This window comes from Pseudochaenichthys georgianus, chromosome 13 (genome assembly GCF_902827115.2).
Source record: "Pseudochaenichthys georgianus chromosome 13, fPseGeo1.2, whole genome shotgun sequence".
In the NCBI taxonomy this organism is placed as follows: domain Eukaryota; kingdom Metazoa; phylum Chordata; class Actinopteri; order Perciformes; family Channichthyidae; genus Pseudochaenichthys; species Pseudochaenichthys georgianus.
The window spans coordinates 20,472,961-20,499,045 of record NC_047515.1 but is presented as its reverse complement, the minus strand read 5'-3'; the positions used below and the strand labels follow the sequence as shown (position 1 = coordinate 20,499,045).

The 26,085-nt window shown below is 41.0% G+C and overlaps 1 protein-coding gene across 2 annotated transcripts in view; it reads right to left on the bottom strand.

The window, feature by feature from the left end:
- The window catches only part of lrfn1 (leucine rich repeat and fibronectin type III domain containing 1), a 150,981-nt gene that overhangs the window by 42,149 nt on the left and 82,747 nt on the right, over positions 1–26,085 (bottom strand). For both annotated transcript variants that reach the window (XM_034096751.1, XM_034096753.1), the window contains exon 3: positions 920–1,035. The gene's annotated coding sequence lies outside the window, so the exon portion shown is untranslated. The remainder of the gene's footprint in view (positions 1–919; positions 1,036–26,085) is intronic.

Genomic DNA, 26,085 nt, shown 5'->3' with positions numbered 1-26,085 from the left:
ACACACACACACACACACACACACACACACACACACACACACACACACACACACACACACACACACACACACACACACACACACACACACACACACACACACACACACACACACACACACACACACACACACCATTTGTATTGTATGAGAGAGGTTCCAGGTTGAATTGAGGCGAATATTTGTAATGTTCAGAGGTTGTTGTGTTTAATATTCATGAGAATATTTGTCATTGTTCAAATGATAATAAACATTAGCATAAAGCATATTTGTCCACTCATATGTTGATAAGAGTATTTCAAACTTGAAAAATATTCCTCTAAGGTACATTTAGAACAGATCAAAAATGTGCGATTAATTTGCGATTAATCGCGATTAACTATGGACAATCATGCGATTAATCGCGATTAAATATTTTAATCGACTGACAGCCCTAATTTTAACGCAATTAATTCAAAAAATTTATTACCGCCGTTAACGCGATAATTTTGACAGCACTAATTATTACTGAAATCAAATGTGTCAAATCGACAACAAAAATGATTTAGGGCATTTGCAAACTCAACATCTGAATTAAAGCCACCCAGAATCACATGGCAGGTATTCTTTGTTTCCCGGAGGCCTGTTATGGTTTTCATGCTACTCCAGACTGAGCCCAGGTTGTTTGCAGCCAATTTGTTTTGAAGTTCAGATTTCAAATTCTGTTCAACTTTCAGAATTTCTATTTTAAGTTCCTTATTAGCATTATGCAGATCAGAGGCACTGCCTTGGTCACCCATGGTTTGTTATTAGGGTATATTTGGACTTGCTTACACGGAATAATCATGTCTTTACAAAAGGCTGTATATGAGCATGTTGCATCGGCGGAGCCGCAAATGCTCTCAGTCAATATGCAGTGACTTGAAAAATGCGACAAACCCACCAGATATCAAGCCCCGGTATCCATCGCAGGTTTCACATCAGCATCCCGATCAGCGGGCAGTCAGAGAGTCAGAGATGAGGAAGGCGACTCCCACTGGCGTCACAATAAAACACCACCTAAAGGGCAAGAAACATGTTTTTTAAAAGAATAAAGACAGCTTGGCTTACAACACTGCAACACCCCGTCAGACGTGGGGTTGTTCGAACACATTTAGGGATGTTTATCTACCTAGACTGTATTCTTGTGATGAAGAAGACATTCCTCAACTTACAACAGAAGCAGTCATACATACATAATCTCATTGACTAAGCTTGCTCCTTTTTGCACTTGGCAGCTTTGGGTGCGATATGAAAGCTGATCTGATTATGAAACAACAAGAAAGAGGCATACGCAGCAGAAGAGGCTGTAGAAAACAGAGTTTGGAGATACCACAACTATGAATGTGTGTTCTGTCATTAATATTTCACTGCATCATTGTAGCTAAAGGAGAACAAAGTGTAAAGGGGAGCATAATGAAAAATTCATCATATTTTGACACAGCCTTGGAAGTTATCTTTGCAAAACAAAGAGCGGGCAAATGTTCTGCTGTGACTGGGAGAATAAGGTTATAAATGGGTCCAAATAATTACTGCATACTTTTACATGAGGATTTTGCCATGCACATATCTGATAAAGATGGATGAGGACAAGGATTTGTAACTATTTCTAGGCGGCTGCAAAACGTTTCTTTCATTTCTGCTTTTTTCTCAAGCAGGAGGGCACTGACTGCCAAGGTCACAGGCCTTCAGTTTCTCACTTGTCCCTAAAATTCAAAACAAGCTACTTGACATGTCACAGCTCTGCCTGCAGAACCTCAGCACGCAACCCAAGGGAGATTACCATATCGCTCACATTTGTCTGCAGAGAGCCTTCGAGCATTAAGAAAAACAGAATTCTCCACTCAGGTTCTTCTTAATGCTCTACTACTCCACACCCATTTGTATTCAGAGAGGGACTTTAGGCTTGTCACCTTAAGCTATTCATCCAGCCAATGAAGTATTAATGACGCAAGCTTTCTCTTTTTGATACGTCACTCCAATCCTTTTCAAATCATCCCGTTTTCTAGCCAGAGCTGTCATGTCAGAGTTTAGGAAATGAGAGAGAAAAATAGTGAAGTTGTCAGTACATTTAACACAGTCTATAATTTCACAGTCTATCATGCCATGCATATTAACTGCGGTTACCCTACCCCCTCGACAGGCAATGTGTCAGTGAGCAACCACTGGGAAGTACATGAAGTTGTTACATTTGTATCGCACAGAAAGTCCTTCACCTGCTGGTCAGACCCAATGGATTAACGACTGATTTCTCGGTTCCATCTTCCATTTCCAAGCATCAAATCATCACTTGGCCCAGTGGGATAAACCAGGAGTCGGCACAGGAAAAGCCGGTCTCGCTTAATCTCCAACATGTCTGCCCTTCACTGTATCAAACACTCCACTTCCCCGCTCCATTTTGCTCTTGCAGCCACAATATTTTTACCTCTCTATTTCTCATGTTAGTTTCCCCAAGCCCTCATATGAAGTGAAAAGCAGGAAAAAAAATCCTCAGTGCCAGGCAACTTTGGCCAAAGGACATATTCCATCAAGTCATTATCCATCAGGGTGATGCCTTCCTACCAGGGTTAAACAAAGGCAGTTGTTCCGGAGACAGTGATGCTCCTGCGCTGCCAGCTTTGTTACTTAAAATACTCCGGTAATTCAACAAGGGTGTCAGAGATTTCCCTTTTTACCTCATTACCTTTATATTCTGTCCCTCACTTCACACAAAGATGACATGTGTGTGGCCAAAAATAAAACAAAGGCCAGTCTGGGGCCTCATTTATAAAGGGATATACGCTCAAAAAATGGCGTACGCCAGTTTCTACGCTATGTTGTAATAATACCATAAATAAAATGTTACCTCTCATTTATCATATATGAAGAATTCATTTTCAAACATTGATTAAAGCCAATCTTAAAATGATTTAACAAACGCCTGTTTGAGACTCCTCAGTGCACACACAAACATAACTTGGAGAAATAAATAAATACGGAAATGTTATTTAAAACCACCTCGAATATGTTGTGTTAATGTTATGAAATGTTTTCTCATAAATGATGCGGTAAGCAGGAGGACAGAATTACGTTTAAACTGACGCCGTTTTGCATTTCTATAGGTTACGAGCATGGTTATATACTATCACGTTTAATCGTGTTTTATGCCGTTTGCCAATACTTGATAAGTCGCTCGTAAAACACAGGAGGTATGGAAACTAAGAACACCATATGTACAGCTAATATAACACAACACATTGGTTGTATTTCCTTTAACTGGTGGATATAGAGTTGCTGCGGGGAGGGGGGGGGGTTGAGATGCACAGGCTGCAGTGGAGACGCTGCGCACAGCTGATCGACAGCTGGGACACAAACCACCAAATACAAAAAGATAATTCAGATTCCCTGATAATTTCTTACAGTTTCTCATCAAGGGGGGGTCTCCTGTCCCCGGTACAAACACACTGCCTGAGGAAGGCTATGGCTGCAGTCGGATAGTTTAAAAATCAGCTCCTAAGTTCTAACCCTATCGTCTATTCCTTGACCTCTGAGTGAAACGTCACGGGGTTAAGGGATAGTGGATAGGAGAATTCAAAAGGACTTAGGAGAAGAGACTGCGGTACTTTAGAGAATCGAATGCACTTTCACTATCCAACGTGTTTCTGATGTGCCAGCGGACGTCCTGAATGTGCGTCTGCTGCTGTGGGGAAACCATGGAAACCACAGTTTTCTATACAGCGAACTACAACATGGATGTTTAATAAGAACCACGGACTACTGTGAACTCATCTGGAGACTCTGCACCGTGCTCTGATGCTGCTGCTTTGCTTTATGAACGTGGACAACAGAGAAACATATTCTTCAGGACCAAAGCTGGAATTGAAATAAAAAAGGAAAGTGAAACTTATGCTCGTCCCCCTCTCCCTCCGGTCCACATTAATACAAATGATCCCAATACATATGATTGTATGAACTAAAGATCTTAAAATCAATACAAATGTATTTATTATAAACGTTAGTCCTTAACATCTATCACTGTGTATATCACCATTCAAACATCTTTTAGAAGTTGAACAACCTCCACACAGCTCAGTGAAGACTGTGAAATGTTGACTTTATTTGATCATTTCAGTAAAAACTAACGTTCATATTTCTCTTTTTGATTATAATACTGATGAACGTTCAAAACAAAGCACTTTGGCAACTTACCACCTATGTTTTAAAAAGCTTAATAAGCACCGTAACTTTCATGATATCATTTCTCGCTCATAATCGGTTGTTTCCGTGAACGGCCGACTGTTGAGTGACGGCAAATGCTGCGGCTGCAATGCATTGTGGGGCAGCATTTTCTCCTCTCCTGTCGGTTAGGGAGGTCCACTGGTTCCTAAGCTAAAGGAGGTTATAAAGGAAGTTTGAAACCTCCTTTCCTATCATTCTCATCATTCTAGAGAATTCGAACGGCACTTATCATGGCTGCCACTGAGGGACTTCCGGGTCATTTCACTCCTTTAGGAAGGTTCCTAAGCTAAATGGACTATTCGACTTCAGCCTATGTGTATTTTTTTTGTCAATAACCTTTTTCGGACCACTTATTTATTTATTTTGGTGACGATCCGACCTCCATGCTGCTACTCTGGTTCAAACTGCATCCACCAAACAATATGATTTATCTCAACCTCCCCAATATAACCAAAATCTGACAAGGTGTGAGATGTCTTTTTTAGCTGTTCTGTCGTCATTTCCTGCGATCTTCTTCATGCAGTCAGTCAAAATGAATGAATGAATGGGCGTTTCTTTGACTATTTATAGGCAAATATGGGCGTTACGTGAAGCCCGCAAAAGCTGCAGCGCATTTCAAGTCGATTGTGATTTATAAAGGGAAACCGGCGTAGGAAGTGCTGTACGCACTTTCCTCGCCGGTACGCAATGTTTGGTGAATCGGAAAATGTCGGAACATTTCTGTACCTATTTTTTGGATTTCTACTACGTAAGCAACCTTCCCATGTGAATCCTACGCACGGCGTTATAAATGAGGCCCCTGGTTACATGAACGTTGAAACATTTCATTTTTTAAATCTCTTTCATGAGAAAATATCCTTAACATTTACATAAACCCCTTTGCAACTATATTCTGGTAATGCAAAAATAAAAAATGTGGAATGATGTTTTCAAAGCTTTTAGGGAAATATTGAATATTGACATCCCAACAGACCCAAGATTATCCTACTAGAGGGGTACATAAAGGGATAGAAGGAAAAAGTCCATATTGTTAACTGCTAATTTTGTTTTCAGTCGGTGAAAGGTATTATTCTGAACAGGGTTGAACACCCCCACATATCATTCATTGGATACAAATATGGGATATATGAAATGAAACAAATAACACACACTAAGGCCACAAAATCCCAAATAATATACTGACGTTGATACATGAGTTTACCAGCAAAATAAAATAGACTTTGATCCTTATTACTCCACCTAGTGCAAGGATTTATTTTGTGATTGTTGTGTTTGATTATCCTCAATTCTAAAACATTTAACAAAACTGAAAGGAAATCATTGACATTGTGGTCTGTAAGGAGTAATTTGATAATATAACGTCAAGTATTTTTTCCTATAGTTTGTATTGTGCTAACATAAAATACAAATTTTAAATTTGTATTTTAAAAACAACACCAATATAAATGTATTTGACTTAAAAATACATTTTGGTCATAAATGTACCTGCAGTGAAAGCATAATCTGCCCATGCAGTATATTGTATAACAATTAGTTTGCTGAGAAACTAGCAGAGGGATATTATTGTATTAGAACGCAGAAGTGAGATATCTGAAATAAGCTTTCTTCTATATCAGGATTTGCTTTGAAGACTTTGCCTACAGCAAGTTTCAGGAAAAGCGTATCAGAGCTGTATCAATTTATTTAAAGATTGGAATAAAATATAATTCATATCTCATACTTTTTGTGTAAGCACCCAAGATTACAAATAACAAATGTAAAAGACAAATGTAAAATAATCTTTCTACCGTCTTATTACGTGCCGTAGTGTTTGTGTGGGTGTGTCTTTTTCTCTCTCCCTCTGATTCCCCAGGTGCAGCCTGATTGTCCCCAGGTGCAGCCTCTCCCCAGGTGCTCCCAATCCTCAATCAGGACCTCCATAAAGGACCTGAGGAAGGCTGCAGTCGCTCTCTCCTTCTCCTCTGACTGCATGTGTGCATCATGTCTCTGTGTGAGGCCTGTGTTCTTGTGAATTGTTAGATGTGCTCCAGTTTACCTTTTCGTGTATTGTTTATTTTAGTTTGCTTTGCAAGTTGGCTGGTGCGCCCTTTTTCTTTTGTCCATTAAAACATCACTTTGTGGCTTCAGTAGACAGTTTCCTCTTCTTTTTCTCTCGCCCGGTTATTTTTGGTGTTGTTACTTCCCTTTGTAACCCTAGTTAGGAGGGAACGTAACAAATGGGGGATCGTCCGGGATCCTGAGACAAAGAGTGAGTATATGTTTGTGGTTTAGTGTTGATATTGTGTTTGGTGGTGAGCAGTGGTGTATATAAGTGTAGCATTGGCTGTGAAGTCTCTTACTGTTGAACAGCTTCCTCAATTTAGATAGGGGAGTGTCTAGATGGGCTGAATCAGTCCTTCCTTCAGGCACTCATTTATTATTTTGCCTTTTTTATTTTCGGGGTAATCCTGGGTGGGGATTTGTTCCCTGTTGGGGGCAGGCGTTTCAGGGTTTCGGCTGCTGATGTTTGCCTTTAAAGTCGCCTCGAGCCCGGCACGCTCCAGAAGATAGTTAGGTAAGTCGTGGTAGGCAGGATCTGGGGAAGTTCGTTATTTGGAAGACTGACGTCAATGTTTGTGAGGCATTAGTGGTAGGATTTTTTTTTTTTAAATCTTCTAATTAGCTGTGGTTCAGGGTGTTTTTTTTTTTTGGAGCAGTTTGTGGCCAGTCCTATGGGTCAGCTAGACGGGTGCAGGAAGGTTGATTTGCGGTTAGTTGCTGACCACTATCACGTTTCTGTCGCCTCTGCTCTTGTTACAAGTGAACTCAAGGCTACTTTGCTAACTGGACTAGTTGAACAGGGGGTTTTGAGTCTGCCTAATTTAGTGGAATCTCCTGGCACGGTGGCCGGGGCTGTAGCAGCAGTATCATGGTGGAGGCCACATTGGTGTTACTCCTGGTGTTCAGAGTGCTACAGAACAGGCAAAACTTTTCACCATACCTCAGTTTGGCTCGTTTTCGGCAGGATCCTCATCTACGGGGTCTAAATTAGATGCCAGGGTAAAAGTGCGTATGGCTCGTCTCCAGTGGGAGAAGGAGGAGCGTGATAGGGATTTTCAGCTCAGGAGGGAGCTGGAGATCAGGAAGTTGGAGGCAGACACTGCTGTCCAGATGCGTCAGCTAGAGCTCCAGGCAGCTGTGGTGGGTGATTCTGCTGTTACACACTCTGGTCCTGCTGCCTCCTTCGACGTGACTAGACATATTTCTTTGGTCTGTGTTTCGTGAATCAGAAGTGGAAACCTATTTTGGTGCATTTGAGCGCATTGCTGCTGCTCTGCGCTGTCCAGAAGATGTGTGGGCCATACTTGTACAGTGCAAGCTAGTCGGCAAGGCTCAGGAGGCCTGCTCTTCTCTTTCTGTCGAGGACAGTTTGGTGTATGAGAATGTTAAAGGTGCAGTTCTCAGAGCATATGAGCTGGTGCCTGAGGCCTACAGGCAGCGTTTTCGCGGCCTGGAGAAAACTTCTGGCCAGACGTATGTGGACTTCGCGAGGGAGAAGAAAGTCCTCTTTGACAGGTGGTGTAGAGCTTGTAAAGCTGATGACAATACTTCAGTGTGTGAGCTGGTGATGTTGGAGTTTAAAAACTGTGTACCGGAGCGTACGGTAGTCTATCTGAACGAGCAGAAGGTAACTACCCTTCAGCAGGCTGCCACTCTGGCAGACGAATTTGCACTGATACACAAGAGTGTTTTTTTTCAGCGTGATCCTTCTCAGCGGTACACTTATCGTAGAGCTCCTGACAATTACGTTCCCTGTGCCAGTGTTCCAGTGTTGGATCCCAGGCTAGACAGAGCTTGTTTTTTTTGTCGTGACCCAGGTCATGTGATAGCAGACTGTGCAGCTTGGAAGAGAAAGCAGACAGCGGATGGCAAGCACCCAGAAGGGGTGGGTTTGGTTACAGTAGTGTGTCCTAGTGGACGGGCCACTGTTAACAAAGGGCCTGATGAGTGTTTGAAACCGTTCATCTCTACTTCCTTTGTCTCTCTGTCAGGAAGGGTGGAGGACCAGCGGCAGGTCACGGTGTTGCGAGACAGTGGTGGCTCACAGTCATTCATCCTTGCCGGTGCCCTGCCCCTGAGTGCTGAGTCCGCCTGTGATGCGAATATGGTGGTGAGAGGTATTGAAATGGGTTTTGTGCCCGCACATCTTCACAATGTCCAGTCTGAACTGGCTACTGGCTTCTTTCCAGTTGCTGTGCTCCCCAAATTTCCGGTCGACGGTGTGGATGTCATAATGGGTAATGATATAGCCAGAGGTAAAGTGTATCCGAGTAATTATCCTCACTGTAGGGCTCGTAACAGACGTGTCACACGTGCTCATTCTGTTTCTCTCCCAGGTCCCGACACTAAGAGATTGTGTTTCTCTTGTCTTGACCCTGGTCATTTAGTGGCGGGAGTGTGTGGCTTGGAAGCAGCAGGTGGCAGCTTCCAAGCATTCAAAAGTAACTATGTAATGTGTGTTTTGGTAACTGTGGCCAAACACTGGTTTGGTTTTATGGGGGGGGGGGTGTTACGTGCAGGGGCGCCATAAGGGGGTGAAAAGTTAGGACGATTCTAAGGGCCCGTGACTGGCAGGGGCCCCAAAATGTTCAGAACATTAAGAAAAAATATGTAAGTAACCTTTCATCAATTCTCAATAATTAACATTAATAGAACGTTATATTGATGAATTACTCACTAAACTTATGATTCATTTAACTTATTTTCTACCAAAAGTTAATTACCCAAAGCCTCTGTACACCCCCTTCTATTTACGTGTAATGGTTTGGTCCTGCCTCCAAAAGAGGTGTGGCACCTGCACTTGCAGAGAGTGAAAGCATGTGAGGAGGGATGCTAGTACTACATACGTGTTGTACCATGTTTCAACGACCAACAAAGTCAAGCTCTAAGAAAAGGAGAGAAAGACAAGAGAGAGGGACTAAAGGGCGACAGTATGTCACCCTGTTTTTCACAAGAAAAGGTGGGTGTGGTCCATGAGTGGTGGAAATTAGTCTGTTAGCTAATGTTAAGTACTGTTAATATCTTTACAGCAAATTCACTGCTCTTTTAGCTGACATTTAAAGGTATGGTAGGTAATTCACTTCAGAAGCCATTTTTGTTATATTCCATGGAATGCTCTCAACATCCCGATAGCAATGAATAAATTAAATGCTTTGACAATAATTACAAAAAAATTCATCTGTGGAGGCCGTGGCGCTGTAAAAAGCACGACCAATCATCTGAGCCGGCCCAGCTAAAATAACTGGATGGCCTACCTGCCTGTCAGCCTTCCATCTGTGCACAAACTTATCTCGTGCCCTCATTGGTTATGTGCGTGTTTGTGTGTGTTGGAGGAGGGGCTCTGTAAGGAACTCTGAAGGAAGGGGCAGATTTTTTTCGGTTGTGTACTTTCAAATTCTAGCGCACTCGAGCTGGTTTCTCCATTCTTATCTACAGTACCTACCTACCTTTAATAAATGCAGGCACATTTTTAGAGCCTATTCATACTAAATCAGTTGTCCCTCCCCCTGGTGCCAGGTCCAACAGATCCATCTCTAGGCTCAGCAGCCCTGTCCCCCCATAAGGCTGAACCTGAACCAGCTTTTCTCCAAACTGAAGGAGGTGAGCAGCATTGTGTTGAATGCCACTTAACATATCTGAAGGGATACTGGAATACAATATATATATATATATATATATATATATATATATATATATATATATAACAAAAAGCTAACATCTAATTTAAATTATACATTTCAAACACAGTATTTTCCCACATAGCCAATGATCTATATAAAACAAAAAACTGCTTTTAGTCTATTTAGGATGATGGACCGTTTGAAGCATTAAGTGATCAGTCTGTAAACAAAATGTTAATCACCGACATTTTGGTTATGATATTAATACTAATGTTATTATATTAAAGCAGGGGTGGGGAACCTCCGGGCCGTATACGGACAGTTAGAACATTTGGTACGGCCCTCGAGGTAATTTATAAACAAAGTGGCCTGTGCCTGGTGGTGGGGCCCAATGTGATATATTTTAATGGGGCCCAAAATCCCTGGCGGCGCCCCTGGTTACGTGCCGTAGTGTTTGTGTGGGTGTGTCTTTTTCTCTCTCCCTCTGATTCCTCAGGTGCAGCCTGATTGTCCCCAGGTGCAGCCTCTCCCCAGGTGCTCCCAATCCTCAATCAGGACCTCCATAAAGGACCTGAGGAAGGCTGCAGTCGCTCTCTCCTTCTCCTCTGACTGCATGTGTGCATCATGTCTCTGTGTGAGGCCTGTGTTCTTGTGAATTGTTAGATGTGCTACAGTTTACCTTTTCGTGTATTGTTTATTTTAGTTTGCTTTGCAAGTTGGCTGGTGCGCCCTTTTTCTTTTGTCCATTAAAACATCACTTTGTGGCTTCAGTAGACCTTTTTCTCTCGCCCGGTTATTTTGGTGTCATGTTACTTCCCTTTGTACCCCTAGTTAGGAGGGAACGTAACAGTCTTAAAAAGAGGGGGGCTTAGATAGTCTTAGATATCAGCTCAGCAAAAGAAACCTCTGCAGAAACCTTGAGGCGTCTCATTACATCATATCCTGCTGACCATCAAACAAGCCTGGGAGCTCCAATCAATTATAGATTTCAGTGAATGTATTCATATTGGAGATAGTCGCCTTCCTTTGTTCTCCATTCCCCAGATATCAACGAAAGTGATAGCAATGTCTGAGCTTACCAGCAAGGAAAGCGAGGAACAACATAATTTAATAAACCAGAGCAATACAGGGATTAATTCCCCCATAGCTATGAGAGGAGGTTTGTGTATTTATTACAGACTTTAATGATTTCGATTGTGAGACTTGAGTAAAGGTTTTAGTTAGAACACAAAATGTCTACAAGTACCTTGTTTCCATAAACGCAGCGATCACAGTTGAGGGTTAAAGCAGCCGCAGGAGTGACACGCTTATTAAAGGACATGTCAGGTCAATGTCATCATGACTCAGCAATGGACTGACACAACCACTCGTTCAGGAAACAACGAAGCAGTTTGGAGGTATAGAGTAGCCTGATAACTTTCATATCTGTGAGGTCATCCTCAGATCACTGAAACTGGGCGCCATTATACTATTCCTCTATTCCCCTGGTTGTACAGTCATGTACTCTTCATGTCAACACCTTGATTAATGACTTGATTTACACACAGGATCATATTCGCTAAATGGCAATATATCAATCATAGTGCTGGATGTATTCATGGGTTTTCAGCAGCTGTGTTGACACGGTAAAAGCCTAATTACATCTACCTAATAGGGTTGCATGAACAGCAGTGCCCGGAAACTGAACATATTGAAAATATGTCACTAAGTGTAGATGTTCTGTCATTCTAATGACTGACATATATCTCCTTGACTGCTATATCCTTAGTGGCCTCTAGGGACAGGCAAGTGCGTTCCTAGTAAAACGTCTGTGTTAGGCTTCCGTTCTGCCATTTTGTTTGAGAGCCGCATGGGAACAGGTCCCTGACTCTATCTGTCTCCATCCGGTTATTTTCACCCTTGAGAAGGCATAATCTGTGAGTACATTTGTTTAGGGAAACATTTTGTATAATGTGCTACTTACATTTTTGCATCTCATGTAACATTTATCTAAATTCAGCATATGTAGTTAAGCCATGTATGTAATTGCTGCATGAGTAGTAATTGTCCCTTATTGGATGTTGGAGTGCATTTGGTTTATTTTTGGGGAAAAGTACATTCTATTTTGTTGTTAGATATGTATACATGTCTTTGTATCATTTCAGTTTCACACCGCTCCTATTAAAATACTGTCTTGGTCATTTTTAGGAGAGTGTTTAGCTCGCTGCATAGCCATGCATCTACACGCGTGGTGAGGGCAGAAGAGTGAAAAGACTAACTTCACCTCAAGATCATCCCGTGGACTAGAAACCCTGCATTACTGCTGAGCAACAATGTCGAACGCCCCAGATCTCACTGAGCAACACAACATGGAGGTTAGATCACAAAGCAACACTTCTTCATCATCACGACGCTCCAGTCGGTTGGGTATTAACATGCTGGCAGCAGAGGCACGTGCAAAGGCTGAAGCTGCGCGTACGAAGGCAGCTTATGCAAAATGTCAAGTGGACATGGAAGTAGAGAAAGCACGCATTGATGCTATGTGTCATGCTCTTAAAGAAGAGGGTGAGGCTGAAGCTGCATCAGCAGCAGCAAACGTGCTTGAAGCTGCTGTAGACATTGAATTTAAAGAATATCAAAATAAATCTAGCCACTTCTCATTGGCGCAACAATCTATGCAACGCACCAGTGAGTACGTCAATGCACATTACAACAATCAGGAAAACTACGAAATGGGCCATCAGAAAAATCACGAAGAACAGCAAGCAGCTCTTTCTTCACTGCAAACACGCCCTCAACATACAGAGGCCCCCAACATCATCCAGAGCCCTTCTCACCAGGCTCCTCAGAGCTTATATAAACAAAGGCCCAATATCCCATTGGCCTCTCAAGCCCACATCAACGCTTTGAATCACTCCCCATCACATTACACTAACGCTGCATACAACTACCCTAGAGGCAGTACACCCTCACATGTAACAACACCCAGACCTTCTGAGATTTCAGACCTCGCCACATACTTGGCACGTCGTGACATCGTCTTATCAGGGCTAAAGATGTTTGATAACAAGCCAGAAAAGTATCTGTCCTGGAAAGCTGGCTTCTGCAATGCCATAGAGGGCTTGAACTTGAAACCTAGTGAGGAGCTAGACTTGCTCACAAGGTGGCTCGACGGGGAGTCACTGCAGCTCATTAAAAGACTTTGTGCTGTCAATATCAACTATCCTATGACTGGTCTTAACATGGCGTGGCAACGGTTGGATAAGAGTTACGGCTCTCCAGAGGCCATCGAAGCGTCTCTCTTCACAAGGCTTGAAAACTTTCCGAAAATCCTGAACAAGGACTTTCAGCGGCTGCAGGAACTCGCAGATCTGCTCCTCGAAGTTGAAGCTGCTAAATGCGAGGGTTACCTACCAGGCCTCAGCTTCCTTAACACATCTAGAGGTGTAACACCCATTGTGGAGAAACTCCCATATAACCTCCAGGACCAATGGATAATTTGAGGTTCAACATACAAAAAGGAACATCAGGTTCATTACCCACCTTTCTCCTTCTTTGTTAAATTTGTGCAAAGCCATGCAGAGATGAGAAATGATCCAAGCTTTGCTTTCCAAAACTCCAGTGCTCAATCTCTCAAAAGTGAGCGTAGAGGACTCAGAACAGCAATTCAGTCAATACAACTGAAGTAGGGAACTACTCCTCCCCTGACTCTAAAAACAAGCCTCACGAGGATCCAGACGAGCTATGCCCCATCCACAAAAAACCACACCCCCTCAGAAAGTGTAAGAGCTTCAGGGGAATGCTGCTTGATCAACGCAAGAGCTTTCTGAAAGAGCATTTCATATGTTTTAAATGCTGTGCTTCTACGACCCACCAAGCTAAAGACTGTAAAGCTGACATCCACTGCTCAGAGTGCGACAGTAATCGTCACATCTCAGCTCTTCATGCTGGTCCACCCAACTGGGCAGCATCTGGTCCCAGCACATCTCCCGCAGTGCATGGCGGGCAGCAAGTTGAACAGGCCACAGAGGTAGCCACCTCTCATTGCACCGAGGTCTGTGGGAAAGACCTCAAAGGTAAATCCTGCTCCAAAATAACTTTGGTCAACGTCTATCCTAAAAGATATCCGGAAAGAAAAAAGAAAATGTATGTGATGTTAGATGACCAGAGCAACTTATCACTAGCAAGATCTGACTTATTTGACAAATTTGGCATTCATGAAAACGCTTCTCCTTATACCATCAAGACATACTCTGGCACAACAGAAACCACTGGGAGAAGAGCCAGTGGCTTTGTTGTTGAGTCTGTTAACGGAGGAGTGCCCTTGCTACTGCCTACCCTTATTGAATGCAACCTCATTCCTGGAAATAGGGACAAAATTCCTACTCCGGAGGCTGCAAGCCATCATCCTCATCTGAAGAAAGTGGCTGCCGAAATCCCACCACTCGACCCTTCAGCTGAAATCCTTCTGTTGCTTGGTAGAGACATTATTCGTGCTCACAAAGTTTGCAGCCAGTGCAATGGGCCACACAATGCTCCCTTTGCCCAACGCCTTGACTTGGGGTGGGTCATTGTGGGTGACGTCTGTCTCGGGGAAACTCACAAGCCAACTGTGAACACTTTCAAGACCAGCATCCTGGCAAATGGACGCCCCAGCTTCTTCCGTCCATGCGAGAGTAACATATACGTGAAAGAGAATTTCACAGGTCAACAACAAAGGCCTACACCTGAGAAGCTAGGCAGGCTTGTGTTCAGCCTTTCCGATGATGACGACAAATTCGCACCCTCAGTTGAGGATGAGACCTTCCTCCACATAATGGACAAAGACTTCACAAAGGATGATTGCAACAGTTGGGTGGCCCCCCTCCCTTTTCACACTCCTAGACAACGTCTTCCTAACAATCGGGGACAAGCTCTCAGTCGTCTCATGTCACTCCGCAGGACTTTGACAAATAAACCTGAGATGAAGGGTCACTTCGTGGACTTTATGAAGAAAATCTTCAGCAACGGGCATGCAGAACCTGCTCCCACATTGGAAGAGCATCAAGAGTGCTGGTACTTACCAAGTTTTGGTGTCTACCATCCCCAGAAACCAGGACAAATCAGGGCTGTTTTTGATTCAAGTGCACAGTACAAGAACGTTTCTCTTAACAATGTGCTTCTTCGAGGACCAGACCTCAACAACAATCTACTTGGGGTCCTCATCCGCTTCAGGACTGAGCCAGTTGCAGTCATGTCAGACATCCAGCAAATGTTTCACAGCTTCTTAGTCAGAGAAGATCATCGTGACTACCTTCGGTTCCTGTGGTTTCGTGACCACCAGCTGGACAACGAGGTTATGGAGTTCCGAATGAAAGTCCATGTGTTCGGCAATTGTCCCTCACCAGCTGTGGCTATCTACGGACTGAAGAGGACGGCCATGGAGGGTGAAAAGGAGTTTGGCACTGCAGCAAGACAGTTCATGGTACGGCACTTCTACGTGGACGACGGGTTGAAATCATTCTCCAATGTTATGGAGGCCGTTGATGTCCTGAAAAAGGCTCAAGAACTGTTGACCCAGTCAAATCTCAGACTGCACAAGATTGCTTCCAACAACACGGAAGTCATGAGAGCTTTTCCAGGAGAAGACCTTGCCAAAGGTCTGCAAGACCTCGACATCGGTCAAGACTCGCCTCCTATGCAACATAGTCTTGGGCTTGGATGGGACCTGTTTACAGACACATTTGCCTTTCGCGTGGCAGCCAGTGATAAACCCTTCACACGTCGTGGTGTACTGTCAACCATTAACAGCTTGTTTGACCCTCTGAGATTCGCAGCACCCGTCAGCATTCAAGGCCGTATTATCCTGAGGGAGCTTATGACTGATGGCTGTGAATGGGACGCACCTCTCCCTAAAGAGAAACTGGAGGAATGGCTAAGATGGAAGGACTCCTTGGAAGATCTTCAGGGTTTGAAAATTCCTCTGATGTACACATCGCTTTCATTCTCTGGAGCTCATAAGAAGGAAGTGTGTGTCTTCTGTGACGCCTCCACCAAGGCAATCGGTGCCGTTGCATACCTCAAAGTGACAAATACAGAAGGTTGGGGTGAAGATTGTCAAGGACGGTACGACAAAGCTGTTTCTTAGACCTATCTCGGAGACAGTCGTTCTCTTACAAAAGGACACTAATAAGTCACTGTGAAGTGAGCTACTACAGTGCATCAGACCTAACACTCCTTTCTCAGTTTCTAGTTAGTGTTGACATCTTACATAGATGCCAGGCGGGGAGTGTTCTGTCATTCTAATGACTGACATCTATCTCCTTGACTGCTATATCCTTAGTGGCCTCTAGGGACAGGCAAGTGCGTTCTTAGTCAAATGTCTGTGTTAGGCTTCCGTTCTGCCATTTTGTTTGAGAGCCGCATGTGGAACAGGTCCCTGACTCTATCTGTCTCCATCTGGTTATTTTCACCCTTGAGAAGGCATAATCTGTGAGTACATTTGTTTAGGGAAACATTTTGTATAATGTGCTACTTATATTTTTGCATCTCATGTAACATTTATCTAAATTCAGCATATGTAGTTAAGCCATGTATGTAATTGCTGCATGAGTAGTAATTGTCCCTTATTGGATGTTGGAGTGCATTTGGTTTATTTTTGGGGAAAAGTACATTATATTTTGTTGTTGTTAGATATTTATACATGTCTTTGTTTGTATCATTTCAGTTTCACACCGCTCCTATTAAAATACCAAACATGAGCTCCTGTCTCGGTCATTTTTGGGAGAGTGTTTAGCTCGCTGCATAGCCATGCATCTACACGTGTGGTGAGGGCAGAAGAGTAGACTTAATGTGTTTAAATGTATATAATTTATCAAGTTTAATCACTGGGTCCAACATTCTCAGAGTCAAGTGGGGAAAAAGTCAGATGATTATTAAGGAAGAGCAGTTGTTTATTTCTGAGCCATTACCACTAATCTAAAACTTCTTCAGACTCTAATGAGCGCTCCCATCGCACTGGCCTGGTGTGAACCGAGCTGAGCTCTTTACTTCAAATGAGACAAAACCTGTTTCAACGGAAAATTGCTTGTCTGAGCAGTTTGATTGAATAATTTGCTTTTTATTAGCTTCTTCAAACCTTTGGCATTAAAGGTCATGTAAAGATGAATGGTGGGTGTATGTGTGTTCCCTAGCCAATCAATACTCATGAATCGGGCGCTGACAGGGGACAAGGTTACCAAGAGAGGGCCCGGCCTTCTCAGTGATAATTAAGGCTGGTTGTATGGTTAGACTACATCAGACAAGGCTGGTAGATCATACATCCTGAAGAAGGCTATCTGTGCCCTTACACAGAGCTTGTTAACTCAGCCTTAATTTAAACATGTTTAACAGTGGCTATTTCTTTGAATTTCACAGTGAAATTGTCGTTTGGATTAATATTTTTCACTTGTTTTTTGGGCTAGTGGATGTCCTTATATTGGTCGTACAAGATTTCATATTATATATTCAAACACATAAAAGATTAATTAAATCTCTGAGCTTTGATCACAAACACACTACGGTCCTCAAATCCGTATATGGAATTGATATAGATTGTAAAAAAAGAGGAAATACAGAAATGCTTTACTTTATTACATCCCATTTAGCATTATACGTCTGATATAAATATTTCATTAACTTACTTAATTAAAACTTTAATTCAGTTAAGTAAACATTAGCTGTGTTTTTAGAAACGTACAACACAGAATAACATGATTGTAATCATATAACATGATATATGATTAAACACATTAACAAATTCTAAATGTAATAAAACATGTATGTACTATTTGATACAAAAACATGAGTCACAGGCAGCTTTTATCAGTCTGTAAATGTTTTTAAACTCACAAAGATATGTGCAGCTTGAAGGTTCATTCTTGACCTTGGAAATAGTTATTTGTTAAAATTCTTCACGTATGACAACTTTCAAATGTTCAATGTTGTGGCCTTCAGCACTGAATAGAGTGTGGTGAAGGGGATTGAATATACTGTATATTCATAGATACATATTTACTCTAAACATGGTTTTATATTTATTGCCGCTTTCTTACACTGTGATAGTTGATGCACATTTCACTTACAATGAAGAGATACCAAAAAAGAAAAATAAGCCTTAATCATTTACATTGGAGAAAACTAAACACTAACTACAGACCGTATTACAATAGGATCACACCAGCGGCGGTGCAAAATCAGTGCAGCAGCATAAAGCGTGCGGGACAATGTCCACCTCCTCACCTCCTACCACTTTGCTTCTGGATCCTTTGCTCGGACCACACCAATCTACAAATGAGTGTGTATTCAAAATCAAATACACAAGGTTTGTGAACACATCTTACACGGTTGCTACCTAACTTGATGACAAACGAGTGTTGAAAATAAAAAAGCACAATTTAGGCTTAATGTCATTAGTTTTGCAGGTATTTAGTCATAAACAAAAGTAGTGCAGAAAACTAAATGTCGGTCTGAAGATTGGAGCTAGAACATGACTATGTGTTCCAAATGACATGGCAATGGATCTATAGTTTTGGGGGATTTTTAACTGTGTAATTGAAATGTTGATGCCACTTCAACAAAACCTACAGGATTCATCATCTGTACAATATTTCATGTCAATCCAACCAATGTTTGCCAAGATCTTTCATTATGAACCAAAGCCCTGGAATCAAAGACAGCCACATGAGAAACAGTAATATTTATCTCACATAAAGTCCTAATTATGTTGTTTGCACCCACTCCATGTCTTTGTTGGCTCCAGTTAAGGCCCTGTCACACTGTCCCAAAATTGACACACGAATATGGAATTGTGAATTTCGCACGAAGATGGCCCCGAACCACACACGAAGGCAACATTTACATTACATTTAAGACATACAACTGCAATGAAAGTACCAAAAACAATTATGTTACAGTACTATGATACTGTACTGATATCTTCAGACTTTGTTCTTTACTTTATCCGTCTTTATATGTAGAAAATATTACGTTTTCTCCGTAATGTTGTTTCCATAACAACAACAATTTCCTGTCAACTGTCCTTCAAAATAATATATTATATCCTTTTTAGTTTCACAGAACACAAATTGGGTTATTTACATAATATATTTACATGATTTTGTTGTGCAATAAAACAACCAGATGGACACACGATAAAGGAAATGTTCAAATTCGGCTGTGATCGTAGCAACATCGGGCCGTTCGTGAGGGCATCTTAAGCCTTCGTATGACCGCCGGCGGAGTTTCTCAGGCTCCGGCAGCAACTTCGTGAGCGGAGGCAAAATCTTTGGCATGCCAAAAAATTGCCGAAGGACCTTGCGAAGGTTCATTTTCGTGTTGAATTCGTGTGTCAATTTTGCCCTTCGTAAGGCCATCGTGAGGGCATCTTGTTATCCTCGGTGCCATCGGGCATTCACCCCGATCAGAGTGAGGGTGAATGCACCGATGATAACACGAAGATGACACGATTTGACAAGATGTCCTCACGAGTAACTTACGAAGTTGCCGCTCACGAAGTTGCTGCCGGAGTCTGAGAGACTCCACCGGCGGTCATACGATGGCTTAGATGCCCTCACGAATGGCCCGATGTTGCTACGATCACAGCCGAATTTGAACATTTCCTTTATCGTGTGTCCATCGGGTGTCAATTTCGGGACAGTGTGACAGGGCATTTACCTTTCAGTCATTTGGGTAAGGACTGGGTGACTGGACATGTTTGACCGGCCAACATCTTGTAAAACCTTTTAGCAGTCCATAGCTTACTAAACATCAAACATCATAATATGGTATTCATCCAAAGCTACTGGCAAGTGCTGAATCATTTATCATCAATAATTTCAAAGATTGCAGCCAAAATAAATATTAAATAACATTTGCTTTTGAAAGTGTTGACACATTTGTACTACTAAATACAGCATTTTGACACATCTCTGAACCAACTTTTGGTAGTTGAGATGCATCATAGGAAATGTAGGTAAGTTTTGACATTGAAAATGAAGAATAGTGAGTGGAACAAAATTGACAATATCTCTGGTTCTGCTGCATCGATTTTGATTCCTAATACAAAACAATTATAGAAAACATTGTTATAGAAATGCACTGCTGAATAATCGAGAAATATCTTAAGACATGCCTGTATTTTAACAGAGTGATCTCAATGTAAATTAAGCAAACTGCTGAAAACTCCTGCAAATGCTCGTAAGCGTACCCCGAGTTGGGATTGTTTTGTTTTACTCTTTAGTATGTTATACCAAGGGATACTTTCAGAGCCTCCCCCTTAAATGTCTAAATTATTCTATTAAAATAATCAAGGTATATTTTCCCTTATGAACAAATAGCTCACTCGGATTAGATTTCACATTTCCCTAATTCCCAAGGAGCTTTGTAGTTTTGCATTGGGTTCCACCAATAACGTGCGTAATCCGTCCTCAGGCAGATATCTTAACTGTGTACAGGTTTTGGTGCCATCACAGCATGGTGCAGTTTATGGAAATATTTGTGCGTTTGATTTGTTCATGTCAGATAGACGGGAAGAAATATTACAAGGGCCTTAGTAATGTAGCTAAACAGAAGCAGTGCCTACATATGGCTTTGAGGCACAGAAGGAAATTAGATTATTATGAACGGTATAGGACTCACACGGCTCAAGCTGCTCATATCGAAACCTACAACTACAATTCAAACTAAGATTGTTTTTGCGGAGCTATGGGTGGGTGAATATTCATATCAAACCTCATTAACTAAGCTACATCAGCTCATGATGAGGAGGGTTACAAATATAGATCACTGTGTGATTGTTTAAAAACAGGGTCATTTGGTGTTGCTGTCTGCATGTCTCGTGCCATTAGCATGTGGAGTCATTCCAGTAACTGTGACACTTTGATCATTTTGTGCAGCCGTAATGAGGAAAGACAGGTCTGATATACTAAATGAAGGTTTTACAACTAGCTCTCCTGCCCCATTGAGCTTTAACCTGAGAATGCAAATCAGCTTCATGAAAACCAAGTGATTTCATGGTTCACTGACTGCCACAGAAGCATATGGGCTGCAGTCTGCAGAAAGAATGTACTGTGAAGGAGGGGGTTTACATATAGATCTTACCATAATCCGTAACTTTTAGTTATCATTCAGTCATATTTAGTCACCTTTACACCTGTGCTGCAGCATCACAGCTTGCTGCGTTATACTCTTGGGAATGTTTAAAAACACCGGGGAATTCAAGCCACACAGCTTTTTACACCATCAGTATTTACAGTATGTGGAAAAGACGTGGTCCTCTGTTCACAAATTCAAGCATGAAGATTACAAGGGCTTAGTACGACAAGTGTTAGCATATCCTGTTACATACAAGCCTCTAAGCAGGGTTATGAGAGAGTAATGGAGCTGCCTTTAGCTGGGTGAACATTTCTCACAATTAATTGAATACTGCAAAATAAAATATTGGCACCTTTGCTGTAAAAATCCCTTTGGAGGGATCAATGATTCTGGGGTATTCTGAGGCAACATATTCAAAGGCTGAGGAGAGAATTTTTTTTAAATTATTTTTACAACCCCCTCTTCCCCATTAAAGTGGGAGGGCAAAACCATTTTACAGAGCCCCAAGCACGAGCGTAATTTGCTAAATGAATGTGATAACTTGTATGTAAACAAGGGCTGGGACTAACTATGGCGTATGTAGGTGGTGGTGTAGCAGTCACCAACAAAATAGGTTAAAAAACAAGTGCTGTTCATTTTCCTTGCCCATCAAAACATCCCAATTCTCAACAGGCCGTTAAATACTCAGGGTTCTCTTATTTGGGTTTCTTTTTTTGTTCATTACCAACAGTAACAGGAGTTATCTGTGAAGTTAACACTCAGGATGAAGAGAACAAGCAGGAGAGGAGAAGTTTGATACAAATCGTTTTCCAATATGTCGAAGAGGAATACATGGAGCTGATTTCCTCAGCTCTCATGTTATTGGTGCTGAATTCCAAAATCCATGTCCTTCATTTGTCTTATTGGCTTTTCTATAAATCAAGTTTAATCTACTTCTGCTTCTGAAAAACATTACATTTCACCAGTTTTTTTGTCATTAATTTACAGTAGACTACGTTTAACTGTGACGTGCATTAATTTATGAACTATTTACAATGTTTGCCTTGTTTGTTACCTGTGTCTTCCTGACATGTCTTTGACTAAAAGTGGAGTATTTGCTAACAACCAACTCATCTGGATCTCAAAACTTAAGCTTTAACTTCATGTGCGTCCAGCACTTCCTCGTTCCAACCTGAAATATATCACAAACTCTTGGATGGGTTGCTATGAATATAACCATGGTCCCTTCAGGTTGAATTTGGTGACCATGTAAAATCTTCTAGCGCCAACATCAGGTTAAATAATACTATATATAAATATACTTTATTTATAATAATAATTATAACTTTATTTATATAGCATCTTTCATGCAAGATGCAGCCCAAAGTGCTTTACAGATACAAACTAAAGAGTGAGGAACATAGAACATAACTAAAAAACAAGTTTTAAACAAACAGAAAGTGTTATATCACATGACCATAAAACAATAAAACATGAACGGTGATACAATTAAAACTACCCCTAATTAAAAGCAACATTAAAAAATAGGTCTTTAATTGACTTTTTAATCAGTTTGTTGGGCTAGGATCCAATGGGAGGCAGTTCCACTGTTTGGGGCCATAAAAACAGAAAGCAGCCTCCCGATATTTCTAGTGTTATACTTTTGGTACTTAAAGAAAGGCATTGGAGGATCTGAGTGTCCTTGTAGGGTTATAAAAATGAAAGGCAGTCAGTGATGTACGTAAGGACCAGGTTATGTAAAGCTGCTATGAAAGACAAGGTAACCAGTGCAGTGATGCCAGTACAAGGGAAATGTGATCCCTTTTTTTTTGTGTTTGTTAAAATCCTGGCCACAGCATTCTGAATTCATTCATTCTTTAAAAGTTTTTAGGGAGACCAGTTAAAAGAGATATCCCAGTTTTATAAATAAATACCGAAAACTAATGATTTCCCATCAGCCTCAGCTGCTCTTTGTGTTAGGATGCTGATTTTTGAAAGGAAAGATGCAGTCCATGGTATCTGAGACTTCACATTGAATTCACTATTGTTTGTGTTGCTGCTGTTTACAAGCACTACAGGAATGTGGTTCTGTTTTTGTTCTGTTTTGTTTTGTCATGTGTTTTTTTTGTTGCGTAGGCTGCAACTGCATGTTGTTGTGCAGCCCTGTGTTGTCGAAGGACAAATGATCCTTGAATGGTAAACATCACCATGCTAGCATTGTAAATGTAAGCATTTTAGGCTTTGCTAAAAGCAACACTGTGGAAAGGTATATCCTCACAGAGCCTCTAGCATGGCTGTGGACTCTTAGTCTTGTTAAATGCTACAGAGCTAAGTCATTTTGTGTATTAAACTGAGACACTATTTAAAGTTAATGTTTTTACTTTGGTTTAATGTTATGTAAGTTCCCCTGAGCCTCTGTTTGTGCCAGACAGAAGAAATGCTTCCTGTTGTCTCTTGGAAATTACATTTGTGTAGTACTAATTAGTTTCTCATGAACATCGAACACTTTGGTATATAAACCATTAATGTGTGTCTCCTTTGCCTGCTGCGACCCTAGAGTCCATATTTTGAGTTGTTCAATAAATAACATAAAATAAAATAAAAACTTTTACGAGGTTTCTACAAAGTGTCACTGAACTTAAAAGATAAAAACTCTCCCCAGACCCTTTAAAGAAAATACTGAAAAACACCAGCCTCAACACATTAACAATTAATCACATTTAAAGCTACTTAAAAGTAAAATACCGATAACACCTCACTGCCCTGTTCTTGAACTACACATTCAAAGGGAGCTTTTAACTGAATCTTAAATTCTGTTTCACCCTAAGCATCAAAAGTATTTTGTCTGAGAAAAATGACATTTCACAATGAAGGGACCTTCATTCAACCTTTTGAGCAGAAAGGGAACTGAATGATTATTTTCCTTTACTTATAAACATTTGAAAATACAACCGCAAACTGGTAACTAATTTTAATCCATTGAATCCAAAATGTTTTTTTTTATAATTTGCAATCCAAGGTTTTTCATATTAAAGCTGATTATATTAACAGTCTAGTTTAGTGTAGTTTAGATACATAGACTAAATGCTACAACTTTAAAATATGGATTATTTACAGAAAGTGTGCAAATTGTGAGATGATTTCCCAGCGTTCACTTTAAAATACTGTATATTCTATGCTGAAGCTACATTGGCTGCCATGTCTTTGAATCTGTGCACCCGGGCACATTTATTTCTTTATGTATTATTAACATACTTGGGAGATAATGTTACAACAAGGTCTGCGGGATCCATGCAGCTCAGATGGATAGCTGTTTCTTCAGGACACCTCTTGATGCATTTGACAGTTGTAAACATATGTATACTGCTGGCTTGTCTGAGCCAGCCATTTATAATGGATGTGGAACCGTGCGGGATGGAACAAGTCACCTCTGGTGAGATTCTGGGACTCTATAAAATGTTAAAATTGAAGCTCTTCAAATATGCCCGGCATTTTCATGAATTATACCCAGAGCTTAAAGTATGAAAATGTCAATCTCTCTCTGTTAGGCCCTAAGAGATGTTAGACTGCAATGAGAAAATGTGTAACAATTTGGAGCTCTTCTCCATGTGCTGCGGTGAGGCAGTATTTAATAACCTGCACAAAATCGTTTTCTTTAAATATTCAAGAGATGCAGTGTGACATTGATTTCAATACAACATTTATATATTTTATAAAAACTGTGTATTTCTCAAAGGTTTACGAAAAAGCAGTTTAATAAAACAGCTCTTCTCTTCTATGAATAATAATGAGATGTTTTAATTGGGTTTTAAGACGTTGTGGCCCACATAGACGATTGTCCTTGAGCTCCGCTTGTTGCTGTTTGTGCTTGTCATTGCTCTGTTTGAACCCTTTTTGATCTCAGTGAGGCAGTTGACACTGCAGACCAGGTCTTCCTGCTTGAAAGACTTGTAAAAGGGTTTATGTCACAGTTACTGCCCTTCAAACGGTTCAGACCATAACTTGCTGATAGATCATGTTCCTGCTGCTGGAGGTAGTTCATCGTCTCCACTGTATTTCATTTGCGGTGTTTCCCATGGATTGATCACAGATCATTCCTCTATCCGCAATAAAGTCCAGATTGTAATTAAATTATTTAGAATTGTTTTTCTGCCGAAAGTTCAATAACCGTTGGAACAGCAGGATTTATCTTTTGAACTACCACAAATGAATGAAAGTAAATTGCCTCTAACCCCTGACTATTTCTTGTATTTTGTGGGCAATACTGATTTCCATTCTATTTTAATGTGCACTCTCAGGCTCACTTATCTCTGCAAGGTAATACTATTGGATGATCTAAGGCAGTGACAGCACTTGCAAACAGGATATCTATTTCCCAAACGAACACCCACCGGTTCCAGCCTGAAAAATCATTGACGACGCGTTCAAAAACGTTTCCAATAAAAAAGATGTTCATATCCCGCCTGTAATGAAATTATTAAATCTGAATCCTCTGTCAAATTACACCAACTGAAGCACCTAAATGAATGGCTGGCAGATATACAGTGATTTCTCCAGAATGTGTGCAAGTTAATGATAATGAATCTAAGATTACTGAATTCCTCCCACTGACTTTTTCTAATCTGATTCGATAATATATCCGCAGTCTTTCTGGATATTGCAGCTAGTCAGAATATAAAGAGGGGTTCATTTCTCTGTTCCAGATGTAAAGACTCTCCATCTTCCTCCCCCCAGTGAAAGTACAGCAACATTAAGGTCTCTTATTACCTTGAGGAAGGTATCGACGATTTTATTCATCAGAGTTTCAATAACATGAATTGTATCACCACTTAGATTCCTCTTGTCAAGACCATTTTAGAACTCATTTGGTGATTATGCGTAAGAACTGCATTTGTTATACTTTTGCCTCGTTCCTTTCCTTTGACTATGAGACCTAATGAAAGGGTTAGAACAAATAATAAGAAAATGCATTTGAATAGGCATACTGTATATAATTAGCTTCTATTTTATCCAGACCTTCTTATTTGACTTTATTTGACAACGTTTTTATTGTTTCCATAATAGTATTTATTGACTCTTTCTAAATACTTTATTGACCTGCATTGATTCTTTTGAACTTTGT